The 16,689-nt window shown below is 35.4% G+C and overlaps 1 protein-coding gene across 27 annotated transcripts in view; it reads left to right on the top strand.

The window, feature by feature from the left end:
* RBFOX1 (RNA binding fox-1 homolog 1) overlaps positions 1–16,689 on the top strand; it is a 919,785-nt gene that overhangs the window by 389,287 nt on the left and 513,809 nt on the right. For 4 of the 27 annotated variants that reach the window (XM_074885614.1, XM_074885622.1, XM_074885642.1 and 1 more), the window contains one exon: positions 1,515–1,559. The exons of the other annotated variants lie outside the window; for them this stretch is intronic. The gene's annotated coding sequence lies outside the window, so the exon portion shown is untranslated. The remainder of the gene's footprint in view (positions 1–1,514; positions 1,560–16,689) is intronic. 27 annotated transcript variants of the gene reach the window in all.

Genomic DNA, 16,689 nt, shown 5'->3' with positions numbered 1-16,689 from the left:
ACACAAGTCATACTTGATCCTTAAACATGTCCTAAACAAAGACATGTTTAAAGGTAAATTTAATTGGAATGATAATTCATTCTAATCCTAATAGTTTGATCTCCACAGCTGTAAGGAAAAATTAGTTGATATAAACGATTACCTCTCTTCTGAGCAACCACTTTAATAACAACTAAAGTTTAATACTACATGGATACTGCAGTTTACCATCAAAGTTTTCCCTGCTTTAATTAAAAAGTGGAAAGTTAATGCAAAAAAGCATACAGTACAAATAATAAACTTGTGATTGAATGTCCATTGCCAACATGTTAATAGAATAGCAAATAAAGGGAAAAGGTCATCATGCAGGCCTTTTCTTTTTTTAACACTTTTTCCAGTTTTACAGGAAAAATCAGCTTTGAAGTGATGCACAGGAAACTGCCTGTGAAAAGTATTCCACATATAAAATATCAAGTACTTTCAAATGCAGAAAACTTCAGTCTTAAATTATGGGGAAATAGGCAATTACTATTTCATGGAAAAGAAATAATTTATTTAATAGAAATGTTTAGAAATTGATGGTTGATTTTGAGCCTTTGGGAGAAGCAAAGGGAGTTAGAATGTATAGCAGAATAGCTCTATATAATAGAGGATGGCCACCCTCACCCAACTCTTCACAAACTGAAGTAGGATTTTTAAGCTGCTTCTGAAACTATAGTTACTTCTGAGCTTTTTTCCCTTTATATATCTGTAGTGATTATTCATATCCTGGGTAAATCAAGACAAAATTATGTCAGAGCTAGCTACAGCTGTCATTGTCTACCCTGGAATATCTTGTGTCATACTTACATATTTATAGAATTACATTCCAGACTAGAAATAATTTCTGAAGTCAGAATACATTTTCTTCTTTGAGATTTATGTTACAATTTAAAGAAGAAGTAGGAGAGAATCTCAGAAATAATCAGAACCCAACAGTCATCTTCATGAATTGTCTGCTTATATTTGTTTTTCCTGTTTTAGTCTAGTTCCTTAAGAAACTAAGCTCATGTGATTACACAGCCTGACCCGCTGGTTGTCCAATATGTTCACGCACTGAAATTTTAATCTGGAATGTATGCCTGGGTGAAACCTTTTGTATGTAATTTAATTTTACTTTATAGACGGACTTTTGCTCTGTTAACATTGCTACTAAATAGTTGTGGGCATGGTATTAATGTTTATTAATGTTATATGCCTGTATTTGCAGGCTGTTGCCTTCTTTTTTTGTGGTAAATATAAGTAATGTGTGTCTTAATGTGTGCAGAGCACGTTTTGCTCATTTAGCCACGTCCTTACATGGTGTTTGGACATAACTTAGTGAAGAGCATTATTTAAAAGAATCTTCACAATTTTCTAACTGTTGTGGAAGTAGGAGAATAAAATAAAACAAAGGACAAATGCATTTAGTTAAACGTAGTTGCATTAAATGCTGTACTTAAGAGACACTAGCTCAGCTCTCTACAGAAGTGTTCTGTTTTTTTTTTCCCCTACAGGATGAAAATGTAGCACTCATGAAACATGGATAATGCAGCTATCAAGTAAGATAGAAAATAGTAGCAAATGAAACAAAATCTTGCTTTAAAGTCCCAAGACAAAGTCATAATCCTTCTGGATAGATCCTAAGAGATTCAATTCCTCTATAAAGATCCATAAAAGGGAAAAGGGAATGGTTTCAGAATTATTTTGTATCCTAACAGTTTCCCAAAACAGAGGCTCTGGATGATAACTTTGTATTAGCAAATGTTTGATTTCCAGAGTAGAAATTTAGTTATCCTTCAGCGTCCATTCTGTGACACTGGGTCTAAGGAGGAAGGAGTGGCAGGAGCTGATTCTAAACCTAGATGTTCATCCTTGAGTCTAGTGATTGCTGAACTTCCTTATCTAATTACATACTTAAACTGTCATCCGTTAGGTTGACAGGACATGCCTCAGGTAACTCAGAGAGGTGAGAGATGATAGCAGTTCCTCCAGAGTCTTAACCACACTTGTTGCATGATGGGGAAGGGCTGAGTGTGTTCAGACAACACACTCCTTGGTAACGTCTGCTGGTTCCCTTGCATCTGAGGCCTTAATTGTCCAGCTGCCCATACGACAGCACACCCACATAGTCTACAATGTGATATAGGTGGTATTACGTGTCCTGGCTCATAATAGTCCTAGAACACAAGCTACATTTGATCTGCCTGATAGCTCTCAAGCAGCTCAACAGTTATATGTTGCCTCTCAAGACTAAAAAATTATTCTGAAAGTTCTGGAAAATGTTCTACTGGTATATAACCGCAGAGAAATTTGGCTTTGAAGCTGACCCTGCTTTGATCTGGGGGAGAGGGAGGTGCTGGATGGGCTCAGTGATCTGCAGAGATCCTTCTAATCTAAATTATCCTCTAGTTCTACATATGGCATTTTGAGCAGCACGCGTACATTGTGTTTTATGTGAATTTTAGGAAGTGTCTTTAACATTGAATTAACTTCCTCTCTTAATACAAATTCCAATAGCCCAAAGCTGTGCAGTCCTACTTTGGAAAACAATTGCCTTAAATGTGTTGGAGCCTGTGGGCTCATCTACCTAACACAACAGGATATGATGCAAGAGATCTCTGACTGGAAGGAACAGAGCTGTTTCTGGAGCACAGGTGCATCAGAGCAGCACCGTGCCTGAGATCATAAACTGTAGGGAGAGGAGGGCTAACTAGTTCAGGTGCAGTCTCGTCTTAAAGGAACAATTTCAGACACTAATTACTGTCTCCTTGTGGTGCTATGTTACGTCAGGAGGATACATTGGTTTGGTCAGAGCTATCTTGTGGCTCTCCCTATGCTGGGATTCATGGTGAAACAAAGATATGCCCAAAATCTTTCCTGTTTTTCTTCAGTGGCTCAGATTGATGATTCCAGCTAGAGGTGGATACCTTATTGTCGTTAGTGTATGAGCTGCACAACTGCTCTGAAGTAAGTGCTAGACATATTTCTCAGTGCTCTCCTGGAAGCTTCTCATAATTCTGAAAGCACTATAACACAACCGGAATAAATTAAAATCTACAATTACACTGTACTGGGTGGTTTTTGCTATTTGTACCCAAATTCAGTTAATATTTATGTAATCTGGCAGTGGCAGACCCTGCATAGTTACAGTGTACTTTCGTGCTTGCATCACTATTAATCCATGGAACAGCTAGTGAGGCTGATCTTTTGGGGAAAAATCTAAATGTGAATTTTAGTAATTAGTAATGCTAATTCTATGCAAATAGATATTATGGTAGATTTACCTAATAGTCTACAGTATGTTTATGGTGCAACCTGACCTCCAAACTTCCTGTCTGATTTTGTACAGTTTTGATCAAGCTATCTCTGTAGCAAAAACTTGTCATAGGTGTTACATGATGGTTTATTTTTTTACTATCTGCACCCAAAATTATGTATGAGAAGTACGCAGCAAGTTCCAAGAGGTCTTAGAAATGTTTTTGAGTTAAAAACCAGAGATGTGTAGTAGGAAGTCAAAAGTTCTGAGTACTTTTTCCATTACTAGGCACTAGGAAAAGTATTAAGTTAACAGGAAATTTGTGATCTTTCTCAGGTAAAAACACTTATTTCAGATGTTTCCTGGTCTTCACAAACGAAATTCAGAATGTTTTGTAGCTGTAACAAATGTGGTAAGAAATGTAACGTACACTTTGGTGCTGTGCTTTAGGAATGAAGCTTACCTCGGTGTGGGAGCAGAGACCATTCACCACTCGGGCAATTAACGTTCTACGGAAAGTTTCACCCTGGTGAAACGAGGTTAAATTTGGATCTGTGTCTGTAATGATGTGAAAAACTGATTCAGTTTCCTCAAAGGTCCATATGTATTATGTCTTACATACAGTAGTGAATTTTACCTGTAATGAATTGGAAAATGTCAAATAATTAGAGCTACAGGGTCAAAGGCCAGAATAAGCGAACAATGTTTGGCTGACAAGCATGTAGATAAAGTTTTGGTGAAATGTTAACAGTGATAAAAGTCATTAATAATCGTGTATACAAAGCTGGTTAAATATATCTATTGCAAATACTTAGTTCAGAAAATAAATGTACAAATTGACTATCAGCAATATGCAAAAACCATTTGAGATTGGATTCCTATTGTTATCTGGTTTATGTTTTGTATGCTTGTCTCATTTGAGCGCATGCAGGGCACAGAACCCACAGTGCTTGCCTTGCAGTTCTTTCCATCTGTCACAAGACTGGGAACTTAAAGGGAAAAGGGCTCAGTTATCATTTGGGAGCATGCAGAGGAAAAGTTTTCAGTATTGTTCAAAGCCCCATTCCTTTGGGAGACAAATTTCTGCATTTGGATTCAATCTCATTGATTTCATTGACTGGTCATTTGCATGGGCTTGTAACAAGTTTGAGCTCTGATTTTAACATACATGTTTATATATGTGTAAGGCCCTGATTTCTTTTGTAAATATATAAATAGTTAATACTGTTGCTCATTAGTAGGCAGGGAAGTAAAGAACAAAATCCAGTGTTCATTGCTTTAGCTAAACATGTATCTCCAAAAATGTACAACCATTCTAGCTTTGAAGTTGCACTACCTGAATGAACTTCATTATGTTTACTTAACATGAATCATGAAATGTATTGATGTATGTTCAGCTGTTAAAATCTTATAACAAGATCAAGTTTTCGTAAGAAACTTCAGTTTATGATTTGTAGTGTCTTTGTTGAAATGAGAAGTTCATCCTGTTTACTGGTAGCAAACACAGTTTTTTCCAGCTGAACATAAAAGTTTCAAGCATTAAGAACTTTATAGCTTTGAAAGTTTAAGTAGTTTTGGGTGATTGCTCAGGTGCCTTGTTTGTAGACAGGAAATTATTCTGGTTTTTTCAAGTCGTAAGTTCATAGAGAATCTATCAATATGATCATCAATAACGGTATTTGTCACTTGGTTAAAGGTATTTAAAATTAAATCTTCTGACTCATCCGTCTAATACTCTTCTGAAACTCTGATGCAACGATCAATAAATTGAGAGATTTCCCGTTATAATAACCAACAGGTAACTGCTCCTCTGAGCTGTAGGAGTTGTAAAATCTTTTAACTAGTTTTTATTTTGGCCTTCTTTCTAATTTGCTAAAATACTGTTAAAAAAAATTTGTAAACCTCAACTTTCGCATGAATGAATATTAAATATTTTACATGGTCATGTTTCTGCGCTGCCAGAAATTTCTCCTAAAAAGCATTATGTCTGTATGTATAAATGTAATTGTGCTTTTGATAACACTGCAGCTCCAGCAAAGCCTGTGACATACTCTTGATCTGAAAAACGAGTGATCCAGAGTGTGACTCTTTCTTTTTGGGTCTTGTGGTCAATCAGGGTTTCAAAAGGAAATGTAACAGAGAAGCAGCCTCTTGTCTGTTTTCCCTTCATTTGAATGAGACTGATTACTTTGAGTGGTAAAAGTTATGTCCTATTCCCTCCTCAATTTGCACCTTGTGGTCCTGTAAACTGCAAGCCTCTATCTGATATCCTTCTACTTAACTTCACAATACCCCAATTGTGAAAGCGCATCAGGCATTCAGAAAAATGCAAGTATGCTTCTTATGATCACAGTTTTAACAGTTTATGAACCCATCCCACAATTTCTGAGTGCGGTGTGACCATACCTTAATCTGGTCCTTAGGGAAATACCAAGTATATTTCCAGTAAAATATATATGGGAATTTAGATAATTAGGTTTTACACTAGTTGTCATGGCTGTTCAGCATCTTTGGTAGAAACTAATTTCTCCTAGGTATATAGCAGTATGAGTGAAATGAGTATATAACTTTATTTCTTTTATTTGCATGAAATTATATTTTTCATGTGTATGTTCTACAAAATTCACCACTACATGTCTGCTGAGTATAGTGGAGTTACTTCTAGTATAAATTTAGGCAGCAGATGGAAAAAAAAAAAAAAGGAAGATGGCAGAGAGATAATTGAGAAAGCCCTAGTTTTGGACTGATAAAATAGAAGCTGATTTTGGATGTTAAAACATTTTATTGGTTTTGCATGAGCTGGAAAACATGCTGCAGCTTGGGGAATTGATGTTTAAACTCTATTTTCAACCTAAGAGATGAGAAATATAGAATGCTATGGTCATACAGAAGCACTTCAATTGAATGTTGTGGGTTTTATTCTACAATGTATATGCAATGTTTACCTACTTCAGAGGTTTTCTTTCTGATGTTATTTTGCTCATGTAGCCTTGATGGACAAGAGCAAACTGTAACACCATTATATGAATGGTTTTGCAATCAATGCACTTCTTTTTCCTGAAAATATGATGGAATATTAGAAGATAGGCTTTTGTATTGTAAAAGCATGCTTTTTAACATCTGGTTTTCAATACTCTCTGATGAATTCATACCTCTTTTTAGAGTAATTCTTGAAGCTTTTGCTCCTATATGAGAGTTTCAACTCTGAATATTGCATTCTGTTGAAACAGCAGTGCATGTGGACCTCAAATTTCCATTCTTTCCGGTCTAGCATGGGTTTGTGCACATCTCCTAATCCATAGTCTGCAGCCTTCTGAAGGGAGAAGACCATCCCTTTTCTGTACATAGGATGTAACTCTCACTAGAAATCGTGTGTGCTATCACATGCAGAAAAGCTAACCTAAACTGTTAATATCTTGAACGGTTGTGACAGTACAAGTTATGAGTTAATTTCTGGTATGATTGTTTGGGGTCTCTCACAAAGAGCATCAGTCTATGCCAAAGAGGGTAAGGAAGGGAAAACAAATATAGTGGATGTTATGGTTTCAAATACTGGAAATATTCAACAGCTTTTATTTTTAATGAGAAAAGGTGTCCCAAGAATATTCAGAGCTCTGTAAGGTCATACTAATGTAGGCATATTTCAGACTTGTGTTGTGTGTGTTACTTAGGTATGATAGTTTTCAGCTTTCCCTTTTTTATTTTATGCACATATCAATGAATGTTCATTTATTTTATCTACTACCAGTATCTACTAGCTCTGTAGATAATATTCAAAGGGCTGTTTTTGTGCTAATCCAATTACTCATTATAGTAGGTATATTAACAATTCCATTCCAGTGGTTTTTGGTTTGGCTTTTTTTGGTTGTTTGGTCAGGTTTTTTTTAATGTGATAAAGCTTACCCATAGAAATAAGACTAAGATCTCCAATTGCATCGCACCCCTCCTTGGAGAAATGTAACAGCCTGATTCAAATGTCAAAAAATGTGAGATCATTAATGAATCAACCTTCTATTTTGTTTCATTATTGTTAGTTTCAGATATCTCCGTAATGCATTTTTCTTAATCATGGTAAATAAACTTACCTCTTCAATGGTCAATAAAGTATGAGAAAAAAGAAATAAATAAGCAGCACAATACATGAGCGTCGTGCAATCAATCCTTGCAAAATATCATCTAACTACCACAGGGAAGTCACCCCTTACTACTGTGAAGAACTGTGAGTTGACTAGTAAGTCAGTATGTCTGTAAGATGATGAAAGCTTCTTGAAAACGTCACCTGCAAAGTTGTCTTTTTATGTAGATTTTGTATAATAGCTAATTTAAAATTCAGCTGTAGATTATACTTCCACCAGATTTCACATAGAGTTTCCTACTACCACACACAGACATACTGCAAAGACAGAGACTATACCACACAGCTTGCATGTTATTTTGCGCAGGATCATTTCTACTTTAATAACAGTGTCTGTTGGAAATTTACTATGCTATAAGAATAGCTTTATGTGAAATCTTGTGAATTTGGAATATTAATGTAAGATAAATCACTTTTGAATTGAATTTATAGAATGCAGTTGATTATGTTTGCCTGGGATGAATAAGGAATTATCCACACTGTTATCTAAAACTTAGATATGCTGCTTTTGAGCAAGTCGGAGAATAATTTAGAAATATTTCTGATAAAGTGCAGTGTATTTCACATTGCTTTAGATGACTTGAGAAACAGAACAGCAATGTTTTGGTAAAGTACAACTTTAAACCATCTTTTATTGGTAAGGTAAAGGTTGAATTTTCAATTTATTAAAAGCAGAACTATCAAAAACTTTCTACCTTCATCTCTGAGAATATTTTCTTCTTGAAATCTTTGCAATCTTTGAAAGACTTCATGTGTTACAGGTTGTTGTTTTTTTCTATAGCCAGCATAGATTGAAATTTGCTATATTCCTTAGAACCTTGCTCCAGTGTATGTTACTGACCAGCATTTTCCAATGGTTATGAAAAACAAAAAGGTCATAAGAGATAAAAATGGAGAGCTGGCTTGATTTTTATTCTGGCATTCAACTTAGCTATAAAAGCTTTTCTCCATTTGTCAACAGGGAAAACATTCTTGCAAATTCTGCAGTGGCAGACCTTAGTAACGGGTAAAATCTGTCCAGGAGGGGTAAGAACAGTGGAAGGTCTCTTAATTAGCTCTAATTTACAGTGAAAATACATTTTTTTATCAGTCATGAGTAACTTGTAACCTAACAGGGTGTTACTTGAAAAAATAATTTTGTTTTGATTGCAAGGGAATCCACTGCTTTCTGAATGCCAAGTTAACAATGAATATCTTGCTTATGAAGCAGAAATTTACTACTTCATCTAATGAGTGAAGAAGGAAACAGAAATGAATACAATAAACAGGATTTTCTGAAAAAAAGCAACACAGTAGGATTTGATTTGAAAAGAGCGATAGCAGGCATATGTCATGTGTCATTATAGGAGAGAACTGGCGACAGTATTATTCATTATGTGGTTTCAGAGTGCCTTAAATTGGAGTATAAGATTATTGGAAGTGGATGATTTCCCCAGATTACTACTTAATAGTGACTAAAGGGCCCACATTACTCATATTTGCAATGAAAATAGTGCCAAAAAACAGCAGTAGTTGACTGGAATGAAATGTGGAGCCCTCAGGGTTTTAGCCTTAGATGCAGCTTAATTGTGTGTCTCTTGCTTAATACAAATGTCCCTGAGTCTCTGAGGCTGGTGTGCTTTCAGCACTTGCAAATTGATCCAGCAGTTTCCAAAGTATTTACTGATTTTTTTCCTCACTGCTTTCTAAACAAATTATTATAATGACTTCACAGACTAAAGTAGGTTTCCCTGTTTCTCACTGTTTATCATTACCAAACGTTATATTCTTTCAGCTTCCTGTCAGCTTTTGTTTATTTCCTTCATCTGCTTAATCTTCTACAATGTCATGGTTGGAAGAGGGCTAGTGTCTGCATTGTCGTGACTGGAACCTTCCTTTTGCACTTCTAGAAAAATGAATGTGTAAGAATAACCCAACTGGGACTAGTGTACTTTTGCTGCAATACAACTGATGTGTTGGTTGCTCTTGTAAATGAAACATAAGTGCTGTGAATTACTTTTAAACAGAAGAAATTAATATTTTCAAACAGATTTATTCAAGTAGTTTTAGGAAGAATTTAAACGATGAAATTTCTTATACTTTTAGGGGCATAAGTTAGCCCTGCTTGGATAATTTTTTTGTTAAATGGGTTGTAGGTTATGCATAGATCATTCTTGTAGAACAACTTAATTAGAAACGACCTGAAATTTACACAAAGTGGACAAAAAAATCATGTGGTATTCCCTTCGTGGTGTTTAGAAATATCTCTGCCACATCCCATGAGATGAAGCACAAATACTGCATTACTGTGAAAGAAAACTATTTTGTTGTGTGAAGGTGCTGGACTGAAGTGGAGCAAAATGGGTTTTCATTCAGTGCTATGGTAAATTCCTGATATGCCAAACTCACACAAGGCTTTTAACTGCTGTGCTTCTGTTCCCTGCTGAGAAAGTGGAAACAAAAGTACCTTCTTTTTGCCTATTGAAAACGTAAGGTGTAAGTAGCAGTGAATAAGATTTACATAGAAAATGCCTTGGGAAGGACCTCAAGAAGTCCTCCTGTCCATCTACTTTAAAAAGTAAGGCATGGAACTAAAGTATTTAAGTGTTCTATTACAAATAGGGAGGTGAGCAATGGAAGAAGTTATTCTTATATTGTATCGTGTCTGACAAAGGTCATTATTTCTACCTTAGCTGCAATACCTCATAAATTTGAATAAGGTGTAAAAGAAACCCCAGATTCTGAAAATGATGCTTACAGTCTTTGAACTCAGAGGGATCACTTAAGTCTTTTTCAGTCAGCATGGTTGACTCAGAAAGTAACGAGAATTAATTGGTAGAATCTATAAATAATATCTAATTAAAAACAAGGTCTTAAATATGTATTTAAAATAAATCATTACACCTTTTGAGTTTCACTGATCCCCAAGTAGTACATCTCTTAATGTGGATCTTGTGGCTGTGGTCTTCAAAGAGGAAATTACTGATGAGGATTTTTAATTGTTATTATTTCCTTTAGCTTACATGATTAAATAGATGTTTCACAGTGCTCAGCAAAATTTCCAATGAGCATTTATAACTTTTGTAGATCAGGGTTTTTTTAATATTTGTTAGAGACATTGTTGCCTGAATTCAGCTACTTATACAAATGAAGTTGCTTATTACATTGTATTAATTGCAAATTTCTACCTTTCAGAAATTACTTTTGCAGTTCATATTTCTACAATGCAATAAAACATCAACTGTGCAAGAAGCAGCATGATACTGGAGAATCCCTGAGATATTATGCAATTAATACAAAGGATGAGTATCCGTAAAGGTGTCTGGAGTAATTTGATATGATTGTTTTTAATATATAGGAGAAATTCAAGATGAAGAATAAAGTTGATCTAGTTCATGCTAAGGTGAGAACTCAAAATTTGGAAACAAAATTTTTCTAGAAGCAGAAAACCTGCATGAAAAGTACAAATGATACTCAAAAACCAGAAGAAAATTCTTTTTATAATAGTTAAGGCAAACACACATGAATAATCACATAATAAGAATTTGTGGTTATCATTATTTATATCTCATAAATTTTTTGAGATCATTTATTAGGGGATGAAATTATTATATTCCTTCCGCTTCCATGTAGCAAAAATTCATTTTTTTTCAAGGTGATGTTTTTTCTCCTGTATAGTCTAATATTGTTCTTCCACCTCTTGGTGAGAGAAGGGATCTCTTTGGTTATATTAAGTTTTCTTTAAATCAAAAAATACTTTCACTGTGTCAGATTACAGGTGAACAAGTGGGAAACCTTGTTCTTCAGAAGGGGTCTGACAGAGCTTGCATAATGTCAGTACCTGCCATATGGGACACGTTCAGGAGAAGATGACTTTTGTTGTGCTCTGACCTTACAGGTTAGACTAGCAGGTTGTGATAGACTTTTACTGCCCTTGTAATCTCAGGATCTGATTCCCTCCCCTCAGTCCTTGCTTTCATTGGTTCTGGGGAATGTTGCATTGCTCTCAATGTCCTGAGAATACTTGCAGCTCTGCATTAAGACAACATTTTTCAAAGTATACATAGAGACTATATATCTCCAGCTCTCTTAAGACGGGATGTATTTCTTCATTGCATTTGCTTCAGTGAGGGCAAGGGGGATTGTTGCTTTTTATTATCTCTGAAGCATCGAGGAATAGACCCAGCTAGAAATAGATAAGTGTGAAAGTACCTCAGGTGTCTAGATGCTATGTCTTGTTCATATGCCAGTGTTAATAACAGTTGACCAAATACAGGACAGGAATGTGGGGGGTTTTTCTCAGATCATCCGGGACCTTTATTTTTTCTTTGGGACTTGTCTACAGCAAAGAAAATAGTTTGTCCTCTGGTATCAGCTGGATGTATCATGTAATCAACTCCCTGCCATTTTGGGAATGGTGTTTATTTGCCCTGCTCTGGTATCTGCCTCTTTACTTTCTTCCATGTCTTTTCCTGCTCTCTCTGAGGTATATTGGGACTGGTTTAATGGCCTGTGGACTGGATGTCAAACTGGATGGATTGGTCCCTTCTGTCTTTGATTTCTGTGAAAGCTCTGAAGTACAGGTGTTCTAAATCTGACTCTGCTCGTTTTGTGTATCACTTATGTGCCTTGTGCCTCAGTATTCCCATCTGAAAAACTTGGATATTATTTAGCAGCCTCAGACGTCATACATATGAAATATTTGGGGAAAAAAAAAAAATCAAAAGTTTAATTAAAATACTCATCTCAAGAAAACAAACAGTTTGGACTTGATCTTCCACGTGTTAGAGCAAGACTGGAACGCAGACCAGATATTAATTGCTATTCAAATGTGACACATTTTTTCTTGAGTCATTACATACCGCTGATTTGTACACTTGCACAGTTGGTTGCCTTATCCTTGCAATATTCTTCTGTTACTTCTTTTCACAGCCAAAAGATGTAGTGCTTTACCCATTACAGTTTCTGTAAGCTTCATGCTGTTAACGTTCATATCTATTAAATACTGTGTCCCAAAATGCAAAGTATGCAAGGGAATACTAATTGAAATTACTGTATTTATTTCTCTCTGAGGAAAAGTATCAATGTAGTATAATATTATGTCTCAGGGCTAGATATCTTGGAATTCACATTCACAATAACAGCAATCTACTTTGTGCTCAAGATAATAGGAGACAGTACTTTGCTAGGAGCAATATCTTTCATGTCTATTCTGTTGTATGAAGCCAAAGCCTAAGGCAGTTAGATAACACATATTAATAGGGACAAAACTCTTATAATACTGAGGGAGTAAATATTCACTATTTCTGTGTTAATCCAGAAACAGAGCACTGTGACTCTTGGATATAAAATCCCGTAGAGAAGTATCTCCTTCTCTGTGGATGGGATCTTTGAAAATAGAAATGACCAGACAGATCCAAATAGGCAAACCAGCAGTGCAGTGTGTGCATGGAGGTGTGCAAAGTGAAGTTCATCTCTCTTTACCTCTTCACACAATACCTGCATCTCTGAGAAGAATTGTAAAACCTCAGTTGCATATATCTCTGGAAAGAGTATGTACTTGGCCTCTATTTCCCACAGAAATATAGTTAAACTGTATTTCAAGTTCACAGTTGGAGGTTTCTGCTTAGTCTTTGCATAACCTTTGCATGCAGAATGTGCTCAATGCTTGTTTATTCTGTTGGCTGAAAAATAAACCTTTTCAAAGAACTAGAAACTTGCATTCTTTCCCTAACAAATACTGTATCCCTCTCATTATTGTCTACGTTCATTAGTATATCACTTCAATGCAGTAATGAGCTTGGTTTGTCATAAAAGGAGACACACCTCTGAAGAGCTTTATTTTCATTTCACAGAGCTGTGCCACTTTACATTTAGTGTAGTTGTAAGCTAAATGCCTCATCATTTAATAATATCACCATTAACAGCCACTTATGATAGTAAAAAGTTTTTGTGAGTTTTACTCCTGAAGAGTACAATATAGGCTGATACGCTTTTGCTCTCAATTAGACTGTTGCCGTAGCATATAAATGGTGCTTTTTATGTCATGGTGTGGAAGATGGGCCCGCTGAAAGCAAGGCAGCTGTTTTGGTCAAGCACATAGATTTTTAGACTGAAGAATGAAATCGTGTCCTAATGATCTCGATGTGATCTGTTGTGGCCACCATATTGGTTTGAATGCTTTATTATTTGTAGAACAGCTCAAATCTAATTCTTAGTTTAAATCTATGTGATAAATCATCAAAGATACCATCTGAAGTAGTGTTTATCTGCATGTCTGTATGTGTTTGGTGCAGAGCTATGCCCACGGTAACGAAATGGTTGCTAAAAGTTGTGGGAATATATTTTAGCAATATGTAATATCTATTTACATGTTTTAATGCTGTTACAGATAATATGTGGGTTTCATTTAAGAAATCTCTTGGATATTTTTTGAATTAGGCTTTGTCTAGAAAATTGCATTCCCAAATGCTTCTCTGTTTTCTAAGAAAATAATTTTGTTCATTTGAAAGAGAATGTGAAGTACTCCAATTGAAAGGATTTTAAATAATCATTCTAAATATTCCAAACAGCTGAAGCCCTGAGATGATGTCTCTCCCTCCTCAGCAAACTGCCTACTCATCTTAAGCACCCTGGGTTAAAAGCCTCGGTATTGCACAGCTTGAGGTGACAGGTGTGATACTACCAACACTTTTCTTTCTAGGACTAAAGTTGCTATCACTCTAAATGACCACACTTACTAAAAACGATATACATTTTTGGTTTTCATCCACAACAGATAATTAGACACATAATTTTTTATGGACTTTAAAAATGTTATAATTGTACTGAGATAAACATTTTAAAATATTAGCAGATAGTCTATAATCAACACAAACCTGACTTTGTATTGTATAAGAAAATGTTTCCTTTTAATTATAGCTTCTCTTTATTGTTTTATTTGAGGGGCTGTTAAAAGATTTTATAGGTATAAAGAAGTATTCAAACATAGTTGAAAAGACCTTCTTGGAGAATACAGTTCTCCAAAGCAATCCAGTACAGCTTTCAGGGTGAAAACAGCATTTTTCATTCAAGAAATTCTGCTGAAGTGAGTTATGTCTGGTGCTCTATTTAACGTTTCTATACTATTTTAAAAGCTACATGAACACCTGCAGAATCAAAGGCAGTGACAGTAAAATGAAATAACAGAAACCTTTGAAAAATATGTATGGAGCATGATTCGGTTTTGAAACCCATCTCAATTACACTGAGCACAAAGTAGGTGTGTTCACCTGTTAAGCTCATTAGGCTTATTTTTTTGCATAAATAGTAAGTAATAGCAGCATGACATGTGGGGGTACCAATATTTTAAAATCAAGCCTGGTTTTGGAATGAGTTCACTTGTGTGAAATATGAGGAATAATTTTTGAAAGGTGATGGTAAAAAAAGTCCTTCCCTGTGGAAAGAATTTAGAGTGAAATTCTCCCTCACAATATACTTGCAGAAGTGTATCCTAGGCTATACTGGAAAAACAGACAGGAGGACTCTGGGTAGCTGTTCATCCCAGCAGTATCACACATCCATTGGGATAAACAGGTCTTTGGGAGTGCCCTTTACTTTTCATTTAGGGAGATTTTAATATAAATTGACTTTGAACTCCAAAAAGATGTTTCCAGTCTGAAGCAGAAAGCTGGTGAGAACATGGTTCTTAGGAGATCTGATCAATATAGTTGAGTGTCAGCTCCTTCTGTTTTGATTTTCTTCCTACCCCTTTTACTGAGGTGCAGTTCTCTGAGTCTGAATCTACATTTTGAAAAGACTGAGTAGGACAGAGATAAAAATAGTATTTCTTCAGTGTAAATGAAACAATTACAGAGTAATTAGAGAAATGCAGAGAGAAAATTCGTTAAGGATTACCAAACGTGTCTGTGAGAATGTAACTGTGAAGATAGCAAAATCATATTTACAATTAACAATCACAATTAAATAGCTCTGACCCCAAATCTGTTGCAAAGTCAGTGCTGTTCTATTTCAGTTCTGTCATAACAATCGGTGCAATACAGAGGTTTATTTGTAGGATATATCCTATATGGCAGAAGTATTCAAGAGAAGCTCTGAATGAGACAGCTTTGGATTGAGCCTGGCTTGTAATATTTTTAATTTTCAGCTTTTGCTATTGGATATCAATGTGACTTTCTCCATTTCTTCTTTTTTTAGTAGCAGGAGTTGGTGTCAGTAAGACATTCTGTAAGACGCAGTGAGAAATTCTGATGAAAAAACATGGAAAATTTAAAAGCCAGATACTGTTTCATTGTCTACATTTTTAACATGAAAAGGCAACGCCCGTAGCGTGTATGTTTCTAACTCCACTTTTGTCTGACTGCTCCTCCAGTATCAAAACCTTAAAACCCTGCAATAATTTTATCCCATTTTCTACTCAGTTCACTGTAAGACTAAAAGGATTTTAATTAGACCTACTTCACAAGCTGTACTGAGACCAACAGTGGTGCCTGTACATGAAATGAAAAAGTAAATGAAGCAAAAAGATGCTCTAGTTTCAAGCACATTTTATTGGGGTTGACAGTGTTAACTTACTTAGTAGGAAAGAAGTACTCTCTTCAGTGCTGGAATTACTAGAGGAATTCTGTGGTCTGTGGCATACAGAAGGTTGCATTAGAATATCATGAATTGTCTGTCTTACCTTCTAAAGTTTTTACTAAGAGCTATTTTGGCTAGCACATAGGTTGCATAGAAAATGTATTGTTTTCCGTCCTCTTCCTTTTCTCATTCAGGTTGGAATAATAGATGCCATTTAGAGCAATGTTATCAACGTGGCATTCACAAGCCTATACACCATTGTGTAGTATTAATTTGTTCAACTTATTTTCAGGCCTTTCAGAGGGAACAATAGAGTTAAAAGTAATTAGAATTTTTCAACTATGAATAAATCTGGTTAAAATACATTTAAATATCAGATCTAGTGAGAATTGGGCATATGGCAGTAATGTAGCAACTCGAATAAGAGCTTCAGTCATTACAGCTCTGAAATATTTTGTACAAATCTATTGGGCCTCATTTGGTAATTCACTTATTTGATATTCAAATTCTATTTGATGTTGTTCCTTCATCACCCCCTACTTAAATTAACAGTACTGAAATGGTAACCTAATAGACCTATCTTTCACTCACACTTTGATTTCTCAGAAACTAATAAAAATGAAACATTTATTATTTATCAAAATATTAACATGTATTTTTTCTCATCAGTAAGCAAAACTGTATGGCCGCAATAAAATTTAGAAAAAGACAGTTGAGGTTTTCATCAAGTCATCATTTCCCA

Source organism: Strix uralensis, chromosome 16, assembly GCF_047716275.1.
Source record: "Strix uralensis isolate ZFMK-TIS-50842 chromosome 16, bStrUra1, whole genome shotgun sequence".
Taxonomy (NCBI): domain Eukaryota; kingdom Metazoa; phylum Chordata; class Aves; order Strigiformes; family Strigidae; genus Strix; species Strix uralensis.
This window is presented reverse-complemented; position numbering and strand designations above follow the sequence as displayed.